This window comes from Temnothorax longispinosus, chromosome 8 (assembly GCF_030848805.1).
Source record: "Temnothorax longispinosus isolate EJ_2023e chromosome 8, Tlon_JGU_v1, whole genome shotgun sequence".
Lineage (NCBI taxonomy): Eukaryota > Metazoa > Arthropoda > Insecta > Hymenoptera > Formicidae > Temnothorax > Temnothorax longispinosus.
The window spans coordinates 3,557,677-3,569,794 of record NC_092365.1 but is presented as its reverse complement, the minus strand read 5'-3'; the positions used below and the strand labels follow the sequence as shown (position 1 = coordinate 3,569,794).

Here is a 12,118-nt window from a genome sequence, read left to right as displayed (position 1 = left end):
GGCGTATTTCCTTTGATCCGGGTTTCAGGAGCTTAGCTCGGATTTCATTGCTTTCATTTTATAACGTGAAACGTCAGTTCAAAAGCAAAATTAAATCTTAAATTAATTTATAAAAACGTAACAGCCAATTTGAATCAATAGAAACGCAAATAATATTATAGTCAAAAAATAAAAATCTAATATTATGCCTTTTGATTTTTACTTTTTTGCACTCTTTATCTATTTTATTTTAGGAATTAAAAAAAATACAAGAAAAAGCCATATAATAGTCTTACTTTATCGGAATATTTTATCTTGCATTTCTTGCAAAGTGAGGACCGAAAGAAAGACGTTTGGGGGTGCCCACGTGCGCTTCGACGTTCCTGAAAGTTACCCGGTGGGGGACAAGGGGTTGCTGCTGCCGCCGACCAATGGAGGGTGCGCGTGCCCGAGAGAGAGAAAAAGAGAGGGACTCGCAGAGGGGTTGCAGGAACGCGGTGGCGTCGTCGTTTGGTAGCGCCGCGACGCCCTCGACGCGAACTAGACGCTCTCTGTACACGGCACCCCTAAACTCCATGGTATTTCTAACCTAACCACCCTCGCGCACCACCCCGTTCGTGCTCGCGTGACGTGTGTGTTCCGTGGCGCGCTCCGTTATACCGTTTCCCTTCTCATTCCCCGGCGCAGTACGCGCGTTATCCTTGTTCCGGAAGGTTCGTTGCAACCAGGTGCAAAGGGAGAACAGTGAGAGCTGAGAGGGTGGTGAGAGAAAGAGTAAGAAAGCGAGACAGAGAGGGGAGAGAAGCCAGCTGGCTCCAGGCTGCTCGGCGGGAGTCCTTCGAGGGTGGAAAACGGCTCGGACTTCGTTGTAAGTATTTTTGTCGCTATATACTATTAACTTCGCGAGTAATAATGCTCCTCGAAGAAGAACGGAGCTGTTCAGAAGCTCGTGGAACAACATTGTCTCGGATGACATGGTCTCGCGAGTATCCTTGCGAGAGATGGGACTCGATCAACCCCTTCGATTTCCATGTTACGTGCTGCTATATATGATGTAACGTGATGTTAAAATCTAACGGCGTAGTATGTCGTGCTTTTCTATCGCATGTTTACACGAGAAAACTTATTTTAACCTTTGCGCAAGAATCACTTACTTCTATAAATAAGTAGAAATATATACAAATTTATTCAGCAAATATATATTATAAATAAATAGGGATGAATTCAATTAAAAATAATATAAATCTCTTCTTCTTATCGATGCAGAACCTGATGTATCTTGATGATTAGTTGTGTTGATAAGTTGATTGCCTATATATAATTGACATTTTTCTTGTTCAAATATCTTACAACTATCTAAAGTCTATCAGGAGCGGTCAGCTGTCTCTTGATAATACAAATTCCACACATTCCTCGTTCACGCTTTTATAGCTGTCGGTGCGAGCTTAAATCTTTTTCTGGCTATAGAGCGATAAGTGTGCTCCGGTTATTGCGAGAGGTAATTCTCGCCTATTGTTCTCGCGCACCGCTGATAAGCACAGAACGCTTTTTCTTTTTCTATACGTGATGAGAATTCGCGCCCAACAACCTGCCAGCATTACGATCTGACCTATAAAGGTCTGGCTTTTTATACTTCTTTCTGTCGCGTTTTCGAAACGATCGTATAAAAAGTTGCGACCACCACCAATATTAAAAAGCATGACGGATATATAACAGTACATTAGCCAACTGCTGAAGGCCAATGTTCCTGGTTATACGTAAGATATTTACTGATCTATAAAGGCTTGTTTATATGTGTCCTAAACTTTCGCTATACGAAAGGATAAAAGTAAAATTGGCATCTTATATTTTTAGACGCTTATTTTTATATTATTTAATCGCCATAACTCTTCCTAAAATGTATCGAGAATTTTCTAAAACTCTAAAATTTTTTGGGAAAAGATCCAGAACTCTGTTAAATTCTGAAAATAAAATGCTAACTGCATCGAAGTGAAATGTCGTTCTACACGAAGAGAGATTGTCACGACTAATCATTCGCAATCTAGTTACCAATTAGTCCTTGACAAGACACTTGTCACGTGTAATTACTGTACGTATAGGTATGCGGGAGGATTGTATAAACGAGGAGTCGAGCGGCGTCGAGAGGACGTAGAATTTTATATATTTTCGTTGCGGCAGGTCGATACGCCAAAGTTCCTGCAGTGGTCCTCGCGAGTAAGTACAGCACAGACGAACTCGATACGGGCGGAAATAAATCTCGCGCGCGGGGTCTCGATCCGAAGATCGATTTCGTGTAATATTTAAGGATAGTGCGGCGTGAAGGCAGGCAAGAGCGGAAAAAAGACCCCAGTGCGCAGTTTTCTCCTTTCCTTACGTTCCTCACTTTAAAGCTCTGGGATTTCGCGTATCTATCGTTCGTGGACCGAACAATGAAATCGATACGAAACTCATGTCACGTTCCTCTTTTCTCGATGAGCTTTTAATCCTCCGGGCTCGCCTGATAGCACACGCTATCCTAATATTTAAAGTTGCCTAACTTAGGAAAGAGAATAATGTGAGCGTTTCATAAATCAAGATTTACTGTCCAGAAAAATAAGCTTCGAAAAAGGAGAGGCTCTCAGTTTAAAAGAACAGTTTACTTTGTACGAGTTGTTATTCTCCTCTTTCTAATAAAATTTTAGCGCGATTCAATACTAATTTTAACGCAATAGTTTTTCAACGAACTTTAAATAAACGATTATTCGTCGCGTTCTCAATTCCGCGACTTACATACTTCGCGTCTCCTAGCATTCTCAAGCCATTCGAGCCGCCCTCCATTCATATCTCTAAAATTCTTGTTCGTAAAGAGGAGGCTCGCAGCAGCAGGTCGCGAAACCGCAGAGAGAGAAAGAGAGAGCTGAGGTAAATAGATCATTTGCGAAACGACGAGGCGCGAAACCGAGAATAAGCGGCGACAGAAAAGAAACAGAGGGAAAGAGGAACGAGAACAAAAGCCGACGAAAAGCGAACCCTCCTTTCCCTCCCGGTCTCTCCGGTACTTTTCGTTTTTCTTATTTTCTTCCGAAGAGTAGAATGCGTGTCTCGCGCAGATACGAAGGTATACACCCGTGCATTATTATTTTCCCTCCGCGTGTTCCGCCGCTGCAGATGGCAGCCTTCACGAATGTTTTTTTTTTCTTCACTGTCGTCGTTTCTTCGTTTCTTCGTTTCTCGCCGTCTCGCGTCTACGTCTACGTTGCTTCTTCCTTTGTCTCCTTGGAAACCTTGCGGTAGTTACGCGACGTTCGGTCCCGCTGCGCTGCTCGGCAAACGCGAAGGATACCAGTAGCGAAGGAGGGTGCGCAGGGGTTGGGGGGAGGGGGCGGGTGCGAGAGGATACGGTCCAGGAACGTGACTTGGATGCAATATTTAAAAGCGGCGCAACGTCAATACTCTCTCTCATCTCCGCTGGCTCTTTCTCGCCGTCTACGCGCCTCCGCCGAGCCACCCTTCGAGGTCGAGAGAAGAGAGAACCGTCGGTTACTCTAATACGGCACTGAATCGGCCCGGTGGTCTGACCTTAACCCGGCATCATCCCCTTGTTCGACGGGGAGGGTTTCCCCCGTCACCCCCGTGCGTCGCGCGCCGTTTCCTGAATTTCGTTTCGGCGCTTCGACGTATGGGGAATTTCGGTGAGGACGAGTTCCGAGCCCGGCATGAACGAAGGGGATTTCCGGGTGTGCTTAAGACCACCGTGGATCGTGAATGCGCTCTTTGACTGCCATGGGTCAAAAGGCTACTCAAACCTATGTCTACTCTACACGGTTGCGTCGCGTGTCGTCAAATGTCTCTTTGAAAGCTCTCTTGCAACTTTACCCTTCGGTTAAAGACGTCATTATCGGATGTAAATGTGGCCATACAAATAATTCTTGAGATATTCTGTATATGTGCATTATATTAATAAGAAGAGAGTTGACGTTTATTTTTATTGAATTTTTTCTCTTGCGCGATATTATTATCTACGGAATATTATTAAGAAATACGCGGAGCGAACATTTACGCTACGAATTATGCAAAAATTGAGGACATAATACTGCAGCCATCGATGGTATTATAAACGCGCGAATATTTTATCATTTCCCGACGTGCCTCTATAATTTATTGCTAATGTCTTCCTGCACGGCCGGAAAGTCATCCTCGCACCCTTCTGTAAGCAGCGAGCAGCGAAAACGAATGAGAAACCAGCAGAGAGAGAGAGAGAGAGAGATGTACGAGCGGTGATATAACGCCGAGAAAATGCAGGAAGTTATGACAATTATGAGGAGAGGCGGGGAAGGAAGAGGCGTCTAGTTGTGCGACGGCTCGTGAAATGAAATCGGAGCGGAGGACGATCGTTTATAAGTTCGACAGATGGAATTCCCCCCTCGCCGTTTTTACTCCCGCTATCACTCCCGCGGCATTCTTCTTGCAACAAACCCCTCTCTACAATCTAATTAGGATATCTGACAGGAAGATAAAAATGAATATCCGATAAATCCCTTTTGACATGTTCGGTCATCGACGACACATTCGTCTGGCGCTCCACCATTCGATTTAAATCAAATATAACAATATAAATTATTTACTAATTCAATTTTCGAAAATAACTTTGATTTAATTTATGTATTAATTGGATATGGATATTTCTATTTATTTCAAAACGCGCGCGCGGCACGTGCGAATGTCTTTTTAAAGAATATATACTTTTTGCACCTATTTCTAATCTGAGAAATAAAGGTCGATGGATATTAACTTGGAAGAATCCCAAGGCAATTCTACCCGCTCGCCAGATCTCTCTTTGCACTTCGAACCTTCGGGAGCCTTTGATGCTGCAAGGAAGAACACGTCTCGGCGTGTCCTTCCTTCCTTCTCCAGTAAATTCGCGGGGCAATCCAAAGTGGCGTATGCAGGTCACGAAGAGAAGATCCACGTTCGTGCAGCCAAGGTTGATACGACCTAATTAAGAGAAAACTATAAAGTTCCTCACGTCACCGCCACCGACTCTCGCGCAATACTCTCTTTATTAATTGCATTCTAGTCTCATTCCTCATATAACACTTTTTAATTTAATGGATTTTTTAAATATTTATAATTTGTAAGACGCTTTTAGAGATAAATTCTTATTATTGGACAAGTAAATTTGTCTTTGCCAGAACAGATGTCGGAGTAATTAATTTGTCGTGAGCTTTATTATCGCAATAAATCGCCGCGGGTCCCGACGTGGATTAGGAAATCCTTTTATAGCTGATTAGCGCCGATTAAAGTAAATATTTAACTCGCTTTGTGTTAATCGCTAAGTAGGGCTGTAGAAAGGGGGTGCCGTATAACGCAACCCCCCATTGAGTCGCGACGGGAGCTGGATTTATGGTGGCCGTTGCGAGACTCGCCTTCTCGGAATTTCGTAAAATTTACAAGCTTTATTCCTTTAACAAAGACGACGGGCCGAACTGAAAAAATGCGAAGACAGGAGGTGTTGAAACGCTAATGTTTCCTTCTCCCCCAACAACCCGCGACTTCGAGGGTAATACTTTATCTCAAATTTCATCCGGGACAAAAAACTATTTATTTTTGACAAGAATCGCATGTATGTTCTGCGAGTGTCGCTTTCGTTTCGCCCAAAAGATTTGAAATATGTGATTTAAATTTTTGATTGATATATGAAATATACGACTCGAATTTCATTAATGTAAAGTGTAAATATACATTAGAGATTTTTGGACATTTATCTGATTTACATTTTGAGAAAAGTAACAATGTGTAAATATATAAATAAATAAAAAAACAATATATGTAATAATTTTTATGGAATTTTATGGTATCTTTATGGATTTGTTATAGTGTTAGTATATACTATCTGCACACAGGTCTCTCTCGAACCACTGTCGCCTAAGTGTCTCGGGCTTATAGCGGCGTCTTAAAGTGATCTCGAAAGTGATGTTTACCAAAGCTCGAAACATCTTGCACCACGATTTGCATGAGTAGACAGTACAGGCGGCGACATAAAAAAAGATATACCAGACAGCTGTTCCGCTATTCAAGCGGTAACACGCGCCATGGTCCGTCGGAATTTCCGTCCTCCTTCGTGTCCTCCTTTTCTCCTCCTTTCGCACCCATGCCCTTGCCCTTGACTTTCTCACCCCCTCTGCCACCTTATCCTCGAGCTTAATTTGCAAAGGAAACGGTCGATGAAGGGCGTGCCTGCTGCGCGTGGAAATTCGTCCAGAGGATGACGAGAGAAAGGGGCAGAAACCAGTCGCGCGCAGCATGCGAGACGATTTCAAATGTTACGCGTTGCGATTTTTTAATCAAATCTTTATACCGCACGTTTCGACGCAGATAACATCCGACGAGTTTCATATTCTTAATATACAGGCGGCGTAAATTTTTTTCTTCGATCCTCCAGCCTTTCGCATTCCGCATTTCCGCCCTTCTATCTCATACTCCTCGCAACCCCGCGGTTCTTCGAATATTGGCGCGATGTCTGTCCATTTTTCCCTCTCCTCCATGTCTCGACCCAACCTTGAATCTCACAGTTCTTGTCACGAGGGACGGAAATGCCAGAAATCCTCCTTCCTCATCGAATGATGGTATGCTTATATGTTTCATATAATAACGGATATATAGTATGCGAATACCATCAGTCATCGTTTATTGCAATTTGTCGAACACATTAATATATATTAAAACAATTTTTTTTTTTAAATAGACTTTCAGAATCTTCCTGAAATTTTTTCCAGGATATTTTTCGCGTTTATATGGAGCACCGCGCCTTAAAAGTTGTCTGATTGCGAACCTTCCCCGGCGCTATAAATGCACAGTAATTTAATCTCGCTCAGAAACGCCAAGAAGTTTCGTATCATGTTTCCTAGATTTCCTTTCCCCGGATGAAAAGACCATTTTTCTCGCTCTCTGAAGATATTTAATATGCAAAGTTTTTACATCGATTCTGTTCTCAATTCAATTAAGGCCTTGCGATTACTCATTAAAATGCAAAATCTGTTAGCGAAATATGCTTTATGCTAATTTTCTCTGATATATAATAAGTTACATTTCTCGTAAATGTTGATATTCCGTGATATAACTCTTGAAGCAGATATAACTACTCTAGAACTCTATAGAATACGCTTCTCGCCCACACCCTTATCTCAGAAACATCTATCACTTCCGAGGCAGATAAATACCCATCTGTTCTTATTTGTACAAGTGTAACGTTGTTTCGCGCAATTGCACGGGGAATCGTCGAGGAACGATCGACAATCTCAAACAATAAGCGTAAATGCATATTCCGGGCAGATATTAACGATTATTGAGCGTAGGGCCACTTGCTTTGAACGCGAGGGTCCTTCGATAACGAGGCCATAAGGATGCCAAAGGACTGGTTGGAGCCATAGGTTCGCGATTAATTCCGCCTGCAACATGCGCGCACTTGGTTAGTTACTCCATCTTTGGAGGACCTAATTTACGGAACGAACTACAGGTCGTGGCGAAACTTGGTGCTCGCAAGAGGCGACGCTTGCTGGTATCGACTTCAGCAAATTGATGACCCTACGGCAGTATCTATGTAAACTGAAATGGGGGGGTAAATTATACAAATAGCTGCGGGAGTGATGAAAAAAATTAATGCTAAAGAAAAGAGACAGAGAGGATTTGAAATCATATACTAGACCTCAGCAAGTGATATTACGTATATCAAAATTAGATGTAATTAAATGTGTTGCAATAATACGAAGCAAATTGTTGCTGAATAACGAAAACACGCCTTAATAATTATCAGTTCAAATATTTGCGGGAGAGAAATTGAAATTGTCAATCCTAAATTCCCCAATTATCTCGAAACTAAACTCCTCGTTTGGATGTCAACTTTGGGTGATCCCTCACAGCCAAACTTTCCCGGAGCTCGGTAATGTTTCGCAAAAGTCCGCACGCGATGTTGTGTCGCACAAGCGTAGTAACAAAGCGAGTCTCCCGAGAACTTTCGACGTGGAAATTCAATTTCCATTGCGAGGTTCGCGCGACGTCTCGCGACCTTTCCCTTCCCCCCGCGCTCTCTATCTTTCTGTTTCTTTCTCGTGTGTTCGTCGCCAGCTATTCGCCACTTTTTCGTGGATCTTATCTCGCCCGGGAGACGTGAAACGCCGAGACAGGCGATTTCTACCTCTTTTTCTCCTCGCGCGCGAAGGGTAACAAGAAGTACGCGAAGGGCGAGCCGGAGAGAGCGTATCTTCCTCTCTGTATGAATACTTCGCACCCGGAGATCACGCCGATTCTTAGAGAAAACGGTCGTCGCGGCGAATTCTCATGCGAAATGATAAGGTACGAAGAGATATGACTTCTACTACAATTTTTCTCATCGCGTTTAGTACATTGCTCACGAATTGAATATATGAAAAAAAAAGTTATATTTTACGGATAAAATGTCATTTACCTTAAAATTTTACTATAGCAAAAATATACTAGCTTTACAATTAGTGTCAAGTATTTATTGATAGCATAAATGTTTCATTTAAAAATGTTTTTACTGCAGTGGATCGTAGATACTATGTAATTCGTTTAATGAATAAATACTGTTTTGTATTCTTGTCTGGACCGAAACGAGACACATAAATCACCCCTTTGGAGCAGAAGGTCGAACCGAATCTTTCATTTACCGCAATCAATTCTCGTGCGACAACGCCAGTACAAGCACCATATTTCTACGCCCATTTTTGTCCCCCATTTCGTGCAGCTTTCACCCTTACCTCGCCTTATTGCGGCTTGCTCGGGCGGTTTGTATTTGCACCGTCCAAGGACGATACTTAAAGACCGTGCTCTTCTATCGCGACGCTGGTATCTTTGCGAGGTACTAGCTAGCAGAAAAGCTCGCAATCGTAAGTGCGAACGTAGATACATGAGTTACACATAGGTAAAAGAAGATATCGACTCTTGGATATATGTGTGTGTGTACAAGCGCATATAGGGTGTTCTAACTTGCGCTCGATTTTCTCCGCGAAATGTTTAACTTTTTCGAAGCCGATTCTTTCCTATAACAAGGGTTTCATCAATCGAAATCTTTTCTCAATTTTAATTACATTTTTAATAATTAATGCTCAAATACAAGTTTAATTAAAACAGCGTCTTTTACCTACTTGTACCCTAAAAATAACTTATTTCTCAGAGAAAAGCTATCAATTCTTCAATATCTGGAAAAAAATGTGATACAAATTGCTCGAAAAATCCGAAAATGACAAGGCACCCTGTATATTTATACGGATATATACCATATGTACATGCACATGCTGTAAGACCGGTTACAGAAGGATAACACCATTTATGTTCCCTGGAGACCGTGAAGATACGGGGGAGAGACGCATCTCTCCATTTCTTAGTCTACCTTCTTTCCTACTCGCTCACCAAAGCCGAACGTGCGTGTACATTTCTCTTCTTCCTCTACCTTCGCGGGGATCGATCGTTTCATTTATTAGTCAGATACGAGAAGCTGGGGGAGAAAAGAGTGGAATTCGCCGGAACCCGAAATAAATCTGCGTCCTTTTGGAAAGGAAAACATCTCGTCGATACGAGCAAATGGTGCGATTCGATTAACCCGAATTAACCGACTTTAGAAATATATCGTTAATGCGAGATATTTAATTCAGACATGATTTCGATAATTGATTTCAAGAGAAAAAAAAAGATATATTACTTTGCTATTATATATCATTTGAATGGCGTATTAATCACCATTTAAATAACATCTATTAATTTATTGCGGTCTCAATAACTACTCGATTAAATTCATTTGTCAAGAACGTAGAAATGTTTCCATAAAAGAACGCCTATTGATACTTTCAATATAATTTCGAGCGATATCCGATAACGTTTTACGAGGAAACACTTCTCGCGCGAATCGTGGTACAATTAAATCCCGCAATTAAGTTACCAGCTTTTCATTACCTAAATAACGTGCTTTACACCGCTCGCCGCGCCGTTTCTCCTTCCGTCATAGTGCCGGAGTAATCCGATCTCGCGTGTAGTTTCTATCAACGCGCACTCGAACACATTTTTACTGGACGTTTGGAAGACAGGTGGACGACGCTTTATCGGCCAGGAAACACCAGCAAGTCATGTATTGTGACCGGCCGAGATTAGAGCTATTGTTTTCGCGCTCGCTCGACCTGAATAGCGCTGCTCCCGGTCGACGACGGGGGAATGAGAACGCGGGGGACAAGAACACGCGCGGGAATAGGAGAACTCGTTTCGACGTCGCCCCGGTTCGTTTGCCGCACGTAACGGACGTGAGCGAGCTTTATTAATTTCCGGAAATTGAGGGCCGTGTGTATCTGCCGCCGAACGTCGGATCGATACTGTCGATGTCGCACGATCGAATCGCTTTCTCTCCGCCTCTCGATATGGTGATAAACTTCTGTCGCTTGCCCGAAGCTGTATACAATAACGTCGCGATCAGAGAAGCTGAATAAACAATAATGCGACCGTTCAAATATCCCGTCGTTCCGATAGAAACATCGCGTTTTATTTTTTTAAACGATTACTGAATTTTTTGTGCCGCGATACCCTGAATGTAACATTTCGAAACTATGTCAACGATCGACAGAGCTCTCTTTTATCTTATAATTCATCGTATCGACATCGTATTGTGTAACTTTCCCCCCCCCCCCCCGATGACTCGCTATGTTAAATTTATTCGGTACAAATAGCGAAAAAGTCGAAGGAGAAGAAGAAGAGAGGTAAACTCGCAGCGACGAGATATTCTATCGATGTTGCAGGTCGCGGATGTCTGCTCATCGCTACGAGAACGAATGTGTTTTTCGAAAAGAGTCCAAAGTTTTCGAGGACGAAATGGAATAATAAAAGCCGAGAGGGGGGGAGGGTACACGAAACGAAATTCTCCTACTACGGACCTGTTTGCGCTCCAGATTCAGCGACGAACAAAGTTCGTTAACCGGCGTTCTATGCCGCGAGGCTTTGTGTGCCTCGGAGAACGATTTCTAATTTTCTGTTACAATAGCGTGAGCTCCACTGGCGCGGAGAGAAAAGGTCTGCGAGGGGTGTGCGCTTTCATCCCTCGCGGGATTTTCAAGAGAAAGAACCCTCCCTCGATTAAAAAGTAATGTTTCATTAACTCAAATTTTATGAAGAAATTGTTTGTCGAATGCGAGCAGCTTATTCTCATATGTATCAGCCGAGTTCTCTCTCCCTGTTCGGCTCTACACATTCGTACGTTGTTTTAAACTCTACCTATTGTCCTGCGCCTCAAACGTACGGATTTAATTTCCGTTAATTAAACGTTGCTAGCGAAAACAAAGTTTTGTATAAATGCAATGCGATTATTTTAATGATGCTCGAATAAAACTATCATATGTAACAGCTTGGAGATGCAAAGCTGCACGTTGGTGCGTATCTCATTGTGTTATAATAATCCTTTTACAGTAACATTTGGTGCCAACAATGCGAAAATTCGTCCCATGAAGTGGTGGGTCACTTTTACGGTATGATGATAATAAATTGACGCCTGCATTATAATTATAATTTTCATTAATAATAATATATATTATAGACGTATATTTTAATTAGTATCATAATTATGAATATCGCAATGTAAAATTATCAAAATGCGAAAGATGCAATGAAAAAGGATAGCATCAACGAATGTAACGAAAAGAGAGACTCGCATCCGTGTTTGCTTGCTCTCCTTTTCCCAGCGGAAATCCGTCCGGTCAGAGCACCGAATGGCACTATCTGTTTCACCTCGTCCCAAAAGATTTTTGATACCTTCGTAATGGTCGCGAAACCCTTTTTATCTCTACTTTTTACTGGCACCCGTATTAATCCCACCTGCCGAGTTTTTCGCGTAAATGACGCTACACACGGGAATGTAAGTTTATATCTGAAAATTGATATTTACGTGCATCGCAGCGCCAATTCTCGATATTCCGAGGATAGCTCACATGTAGTTCGAGGGGCATCGAACTCTTGTTGCTGTTTTTTTTTTTTTTGCTTCGTTTCCGGTTTCACTCGCGGGAATTTGTCGGCCAGCAGAGACGCCTCGTAAATTGCGTGGTATACGTTGATAACATTTTATAGGAATAATAGTGATTTATCTAACCGTATAATTCTCAAAATACTC

The 12,118-nt window shown here is 42.3% G+C and overlaps 1 protein-coding gene across 1 annotated transcript in view; it reads left to right on the top strand.

The window, feature by feature from the left end:
* Window positions 1-512: 512 nt before the first annotated feature.
* The window catches only part of LOC139818165 (protein Fe65 homolog), a 155,410-nt gene continuing 143,804 nt past the window's right edge, over window positions 513-12,118 (top strand). Inside the window, exon 1 of the mRNA XM_071786741.1 lies at window positions 513-847. The gene's annotated coding sequence lies outside the window, so the exon portion shown is untranslated. The remainder of the gene's footprint in view (window positions 848-12,118) is intronic.